Source organism: Pteronotus mesoamericanus, unplaced genomic scaffold, assembly GCF_021234165.1.
Source record: "Pteronotus mesoamericanus isolate MK-2021 breed Mesoamerican mustached bat unplaced genomic scaffold, CSHL_Meso_final scaffold_12, whole genome shotgun sequence".
NCBI classification, from domain to species: Eukaryota; Metazoa; Chordata; class Mammalia; order Chiroptera; family Mormoopidae; genus Pteronotus; species Pteronotus mesoamericanus.
In genome coordinates this window covers 8,025,164-8,033,497 of record NW_026555303.1, presented here as the reverse complement: position 1 = coordinate 8,033,497, position 8,334 = coordinate 8,025,164, and the positions used below count along the sequence as shown (strand labels likewise).

At 36.0% G+C, this 8,334-nt stretch overlaps 1 pseudogene; it reads left to right on the top strand.

Moving 5' to 3' along the window:
- The first annotated feature begins 1,388 nt into the window (after nucleotides 1-1,388).
- LOC129082240 (uncharacterized) lies at nucleotides 1,389-1,521 on the top strand (annotated as a pseudogene).
- The last annotated feature ends 6,813 nt before the right edge of the window (nucleotides 1,522-8,334 follow it).

Below are 8,334 nucleotides of genomic sequence, written 5' to 3'. Positions count from 1 at the left end.
ATCTAATAAAAAGTCCAGAAATAAGCCCAGGTCTCTATGGGCAACTAATATTCTACAAAAGGGGCAGAAGCATAAAATAGAGTAATAATAGCCTCTTCAACAAATGCTGTTGGGGGAGCTGGATGGCTACATGCCAGAAATTGAAATTGGATCATCAGCTGACACCATACACAAAAATAAACTCAATGGATAAAAGACTTAGATATAAGTGGCAACACCATAAAAATCCTAGAGGAGAACATTGGCAGGAAACTCTCAGATATCCCACGCAGCAATTTTTTTTTACCGATATGTCTCTTAAAGCAAAGGACATAAAGGAAAGAATAAACAAGTGGGGCCTCATCAAAATAAGAAACTTCTGCATGGCTAAAGAGCACATTAGCAAAATGAAAAGGGAGCTAACAATTTGGGAAAATATATTTGCTAATGATACATCAGATAGAGGTTTGATCTCCAAGATATATAAAGAACTCACTCGACTCCACTCCAAGAAGATAAATGATCCAATCAAAAAATGGGCAAAGTACCAGGGCAGATGCTTTTCCACGGAAGAGATACAGAAGGCCCAGAGACATTTGAAAGGATGCTCGGCATCACTAGCCATCAGAGAAATGCAGATCAAAACCACAATGAGATACCACCTCACACGAGTCAGAATGACCATCACAAACATATCAACAAACAAAAGGTGCTGGCGAGACTGTGGAGAAAAGCAGACTGTTGGTTGGAATGCAGACTGGTGCAGCTATTGTGGAAAGCAGTGTGGAATTTCCTCAAAAAGCTGAACATGGAACTTTCTTTTCATCCAGCGATTCCCCTTAAGGAACTATATCCTAAGAATCCCAAAACTCCAATTCAAAAATTCCTATGCACCCCATTGTTCATAGCAGCACAATTTACAATAGCCAAGTGTTGGAAGCAACCTAAATGCCCAGCAGTAGATGAGTGGGTCAAAAAAATTATGGTCATTTACACAATGGAATACTATGCAGCAGAAAGAAATAAAGAACTACTACACTTGGCATCAGCATGGATGGAACTAGAGAGCATTATGCTCATCGAAATAAGCTAGGGGGTGAAAGACCAATACTATATGATCTCACCTATAAGCAGAACCTAATGAACAAAACAAAGATGTAAGGAAAATAAGACCAGCATCACTGAAAGAAAAAAATAAACCAACAGAGACAAGAAGGAAGGAGGGAGTGGTAGGTGAGGGAAAAGAAAGGGAAGGGTCAAGTCAAGGAATGTATTTCAAGGACCCTTGGACAAAGCCAAATTGGGTAAAGATTGAGGGAGGGAGAGTTGTGAGGGGGGCAGGGGGAAGTGGTGGCTGGAAGGCAGAGCCAGGTGTATTTGAAAATATAAATTAATTGATAAAAAGTAAGATCCCTTCTCGGCCTTTTGGCTAAGATCAAGTGTAGTATCTGTTCTTACCAGTTTAATAAAAAAAGAGAAAGCAAACTGTTTTAGGATAATGAATGGATGTCTTTATTAACTTTTATTAAATATAAATCCAATGTCCTGATTTCTTGAAATAGATTTTTCCTAACAAAAAAAATAAAAAGCAGGTAAAAATATATTTAGGATATTCAACAATTCCAAAAATGTATTTTAAAGACATTTTGGACACTTACACACACTTAAGTTAAAAATTCTGGGTTAAAAAATTCCTCTTTTATAACTTTTGTATTTACAATATGCACAGAGCCTGAATTTCTCTCCTATATCCAAATATACTGTGGTTAGCTATAATGTTCTCTGAGTTAACACATTAGGCTTCCCAAAGAACTGCTAAAATCTTCCAGAGATTCATAGGTGGTAACGGGAGAGATTATCATACCATATTTTTTAACAATTCAGAATCACAACTTAAATGCTCTATGCTATGATTTTCATTATTAATATGCAAAGGTATATTTGGTGTTCATGTTATGAATATTATAATTGATATAGTGTCACAAATTATGAATATGCATATTGAATCATCTCATATTAAATATGAACAGAATCCAAACAGAAAGATATTTTAACAAATAGAAAGGCTTTCCTATTATTTTGGCAAAGAATACTGAAATGTAACCACCATGAGGTTAGGAAATATTTCTCTTAAAATATCTTTGAGATCTAGACAGGATCATAAAAAAAAAAACAAAAAAAAAACTTAACCACCAACTTACACCATACACAAAAATAAACTAAAGATAGATAAAACACTTACATATAAGTTGTAACACTATAAAAGTCCTCAAGAAGAACATAGACAGGCAAATTTCAGATATCCATACAGGAATATTTTTACCGATATGTCTCCTAGAACAATGGATATAAAGCAAATAAACAAGTGGAATTACATCAAATTAAAAAGCTACTGCATAGCTAAAAACAGCATGGATTAAATGAAAAGGGAACCAAAAATATAGGAAAATATATTTGTAAATGATACCTCGGACAAGGGCTTGATCTCCAAAATATATTAAAAAACTCACATGACTCCACTCCAGGAAATCAAACAATCCAATAAAAAAATGGGCAAAGGACCTGAAAAGACACTTCTCCAAGGAGGACAAATGGAGGGACCATAAGACACGAAAGGATGCTCAATACCACTAGCTGTCAGAGGAATCCATATTAAACCACAATGGCATACAACTTTACATTGTTCAGAATGACCATCATAAACAAATCAACAAACAGAAAGTGATGGGGAGAATGTGGAGAAAAGAGAACCCTAGTGCACTGCTGGTAGGAATACAGACTGGTGCAGTCACTGTGGAGAACAGTAAGAAATTTACTCCAAACATTAAAAATGGAACTGCCTTTTGAGCCAGTGACTCCACATCTAGGATTATACCCTCAGAATCCTGAAATACCAATTCAAAAGAACCTATGCACCCTAATGTTCATAGCAGCACAATTTACAATAGCCAAGTGCTGGAAGCAACCTAAGTGTCCATAAGTAGATGAGTGTATGAAAAAACTGCCGTCCATTTACACAATGGCATACTATGCAGCAAAAAGAAAGAAGGACCTCCTACCCTTTGCTATAGCATGGATGGAACAAGAGAATATTATGCTAAGTGAAATAAGGCAGGCACTGAAAAACAAATACCATATGGTCTCACCTATACATTGATCCTAATAAAAAATAAAACAAAACAAAAACAAAGAAAAAAACAAGAGAGCAAAATAGAACCAGAGACTTGGAAATAAACAACTGACAATGACCAGAGGGGAGTTAGGAGGAGGAAAATGGGGAAAGGAATGGGAAGGGCCAAATCAACAAACATGTATAAAGGACACATGAAGAAGAACAATAGAGCAGAGCATTGAACATGGGGGTGGTGGTGAGCATGGAAGCTCAGAGCAATGGGGAAAAATTGAAGACAATTGTAATTGAACAACAATAAAAAAAGGAAAAAAGAAAAAATCATCTTTTTTCATAGTGTCTACCATTTTATTTCTACATATTTTTCTGCTACTTCAATAATGAACTCTCTCAAATATTACATTAACATTTCTGCATATATTACACAATGCTTACTTAATCTATAAAGGATATCTAATTTTTGAAATACTTTAGTTGAAAATGCACTTTCATCAGGCAGACCATGCTGCTCAGCAGCAGCACCATGAGAGGAACCAATAATTCTGTTCCCAGATGTGACTGTGACCCACACTGTGGTGTCTCTAAGCTGGTCAGCTGAACGCAGAGTGACTAGATTAACTGCTGAAGGAGACTGCCACAGACAATAGATTCCTGGCAGTCTCAGAGTGCCTAAGGTCACACAGGGTCAACATCTGACATCTTCATAGGCACATCCAGAAAGAAAAAAAAAAAAACAGCAGTCTCCTATGATAGACGTTCACACCACAAAGTCAGGAAATCAAGACAGATCAATTTACGAAGCAGAAGAAAAACAAAGAAGAATCTCACAAATAACAGGAAGAAAAAGAAACACCCCACAAATGAGGGGAAAGGAGGAATCCCCACAAAGAGAAGTAAATGAAATAGAAGCAAGTAAACTATAGATACTGAATTCAAAACAATGGTTCAATGGTTCAAAGGAAGCTCAGTGAGTTCAGTGAGCTCAAAGAGAACTAGGAGAAACTACAGGTAAACTATCAGGAACTTACTGAAAATTATATCAGCATGAAAAATGACATAGAAACTATAAATAAGATACAAGAGGAAATGAAGAATACAATTTCTGAATTGAAGAACACGGTAGAAGGAATCCAAAGAAGGCTAGATGAAGCAGAGGTTGGAAACAGCAAGCTGGAGGACAAGGTAGAGAAAAGCTCGCCAAAAAAAAAAACAAAAGAAAAAAGCAAAAAAAAAACAAAAAACAAAAAAACAAGAAATGGGAAAAAGACTCAGAAAGAATGAAGAGGCATTTAGGGAAATGCAGGACAACCTGAAATGTAGTAATATCCACATAATAAGGATATCAAAAGGAGAAGAAGAGGAGCAAGGGATAGAGAACCTGTTTGAAAAAGTAATGATGGAAAACTTTCCTAATTGCAGGACAGAAAAAGTCACACAAGTTCAGGAAGCACCGAGGGTCCCATTAAAGAGGAACCCCATATGGCCTGTTCCAAGAATAATCATCATTAAAATGGCAAATATCAAAGACAAACAGAGAATTCTGAAGTCAGCAAGGGAGAAACAGGTAGTAACATACAAGGGAGACCCGGGACAGCTAGCAGCTGACCTCTCAACAGAAACACTGCAAGCCAAAAGGGAATGACAAGAAATATTCCAAGTCATGAAAAACAAATGCCTGCAACCAAGACTGCTCTATCTAGCAAAGCTTTCAATCAAAATGGAAGGAAAAATAAGGAGCTGATCAGACAAAGAAGGCTAAAGGAATACACCTCCGCCAAACCAGCATTGCACAATATGCTAAAGGGTCTGTTTTATGAAGATGAAGAAAAAGATTCTATGAATACCCAGTTCCTTTCAGAGTTGCTAATACTTGATATTACCAATATTTTTAATAGTTATTAATCTTATTGACAAATATCTTATTTTAATTGCTATTAATTATTAAATAATTATTTGTTGAAACTAAACCTGTTTTGTATATTTCTTGTCAATTTATATTATTTTAAAAAGCTTTAAGTGACTTTTTGGTATTCTTTATCCAGTTTTGATTAAATGTTAATGGAATTTTTGCCCTATAAAAAGAAAAATCTATTATCCCTTTTTTTGATACGTTGCAAATACTTCCCTATTCTATTACTTGTTCTTTAACTTTTTTAATGGGTATATTACTATATAATCTTAAATGTCTAATATCATATTTTCAATATCTTTATAGCTTCTGGGTTTGAATATGTTACTTCAGAATAATAAAAATGTTATTTTGTATTTCCTCCTAAAACTCTTTAGATTTTACATATTAATTTTTTACTCACCTGAATATTTCTTGTATAAGGTATGAAATAGGGCTTTCTCTATTTTTTTTTATTTTCAAGTTATAGTGGTTCATTGCACCTTATTTGTTGAATAAGCCTTATTTTACCCATTGATTTGAAATATCAGTTTAATCATATATTACATTGTTAGGTATATACATTTGTTTTTAGAAGGTTCATTTTATTTCTTTGATCTGCTTGATTATTTCTGTACTGGTGTCATGTTGTTTTAATTGCTGAGACTTTATAATGGATTTAAATTTTTAAATATTTATAATGGATCTTGACATTAAAAATAAATAAATAAAATCAATCTGCATTAAAAAATAAAAAAAGAAGGAACTCCTATCTTTTGTGACATCATGGATAGAACTGGAGAATTTTATGCTAAGTGAAATAAGCCAGTCAGTGAAAGACTGATATCATATGATCTCACCTATAAGTGGAATCAATCAATGAAATGAACTAATGAACAAAATAAACCACAGGCATGGAAACATGGGGCAGACTGAAACTGACCAGAGGACAATGGTGGCAAGAAGGAGAAGGGACTAAACAAAAAACCTGTATGAATGACACATGGACATGGACTACAGAGTGGGAATTGACTGTGGGAGTAGGGGGCAGAGTGGGATGGCTGGAGGAGGGCAAAGGGGGAAAAGTTGAGACAACTGTAATAGAATGAACATGATTTAAAAATAACAAAATTAAAAATAAAATAAAATGCACTTTCAAATACTCGGTTGAGAAAAATTTAAATAGAAAAGAAAAAAAGAGTGCCGTTACAGCTGAGAGAAGAATGTAAGATCACCCTTTATATAGTGTCATCATTTGACAAATAGGAGTAACCGCTTTTCAGAGAGCTCTGAATTTGCTGCCCAGGGGTAACCAAAAAGTCACTTAAAGCAGAAACAAGATTAGAGCTCAAGCGACTACACTGTCTCCTGTATTCTGTTTCATTTTAAAAAACAGGATTGACAAATTGGATGCTGATATACCACATCCTCATAGAAGAACTCTGAATCCAATGTTTTTGACCTTACATGGGAAACAAATTACAAGATGGCTGTCATCATTATTGTCTACATTTCCTTTGAGAAGAGAACAGTATGAACCTTCAGATATTGCGGACAGAACAAATAAACAGTAATATGTCTGAGAGGCAAGCTCCCCCTCCACCAACCCCCAACAGCAGTGGTAACATGTTAATTACAAATAGCAAACCATAGAGAAAGGAAAGAGAATACCCCAGTTTTATCCCTCCTCTCTGTCCTTCACACTTATGTAATATATACCTGACCTAGTCTTCTTTTTCTTTTAATTAATTAATCAATGTATCTTTTTTATTTAAGTATATTTTATTGATTATGCTATTACACTTGTCTTATTTTCCTCTCCACTTTAGCACCCTCCTCCTTCCAGCATCCCCAACCCCCTTAGTTCATGTCCATAGGTCATACATATAAGTTCTTTGGCTTCTCCATTTCCTATATTATTTTTAACCAACCCCTGTCTATTTTGTACCCACCATTTATGCTTCTTATTCCCTGTACCTTTTCCCCCATTATCCCCTTATCTCTCCCTGCTGATAACCCTCCATGTCATCTCCACTTCTGTGATTCTGTTCCTGTTCTAGTTGTTTGCTTAGTTTTTTTTTTTTTTAGGTTCAGTTGTTGATAGTTTTGAGTTTATTGTCATTTTACTGTTTGTAGTTTTGATCTTTTTCTTAAATAAATCCCTTTATCATTTCATATAGTAAGGCCTTGGTGATGATGAACTCCTTTAACTTTGTTTTATCTGGGAAGCACTTTATCTGTCCTTCCATTCTAAATGATAGCTTTGCTGGAAAAAGTAATCTTGGATGTAGGTCCTTGCCTTTCATGACTTCCCACCATGATGGAGGTGTAGGTAGATATACTTTACTTCCTTGCACAAACAAAAAAAGGACAAAAACAAATTTAAAATTAAAAAAAACAGAGCTGACAGTAAATTGAACTGTATGGAAGTCCAACAACCAAGGAGTTAAAGAAGAAACATTCATATGGATTGGTAGGAGGGGTGGAGACAGGCAGCCAGGGTGGAGAGGACACAAGACAAGGTGACAGGCTGGGCAAGCAATGTGGAGGCTGGCAGATGGGACAGTCCCACACTCACATGTGGATAAACTGGGAGGAACAACTGCAGAGCAAGACAGACCACACAGCTCAAGGTTCCAGCGCAGGAAAACTAAAGCCTCAAAACCTCTGGCTGTAAAAACCTGTGGTGTTTTCAGCAGTGGAAGAAACTCCCAGCCTCACAGGAGAGTTCATTGGAGAGACCCACGGGGTCTTTGAATGTGCACAAAACTACCCACCCAGGAATCAGCATGAGAAGTGCCCAATTTGCTGGTGGTTAGCAGGAAGTGACTAAAAGTGGGCAGACTGCAGAGCAAGTGGCATTAATCCCTCTCTGACCCCTCCCTCACATAAAGCGTCACAATGCAGCAAAGTGGGTTGCCCTGCCCTAGTGAATACCTAAGGCTCTGCCCCTTAAAATGTGTCAGGTGCACTGAGACAAAGAAATATGGTCCAAATGAAAGAACAGATCAAAATTCCAAAAAAAGGAACTAAACAATAAGGAGATAGCCAACCTATCAGATTCACTCTTCAAAACACTGGTAATCAGGATGCTCACAGAAATGATTGCACTCAGTGGCAAAATGAAGGAAGAAATAAAGGCTATGCAAAGTGAAATAAAGAAAACTTTACAGGGAACCAACAGTGAAAGGAAGGAAACCAGGACTCAGATAAAATATTAGGAACAGAAATAAGAAATGAACATTCAACTAGAACAGAATGAAGAAACAATAATTTGAAAAAAAAAAACAAGGAGAGGCTTAGAAACCTCCAGGACAAATTTGAACATTCCAACATC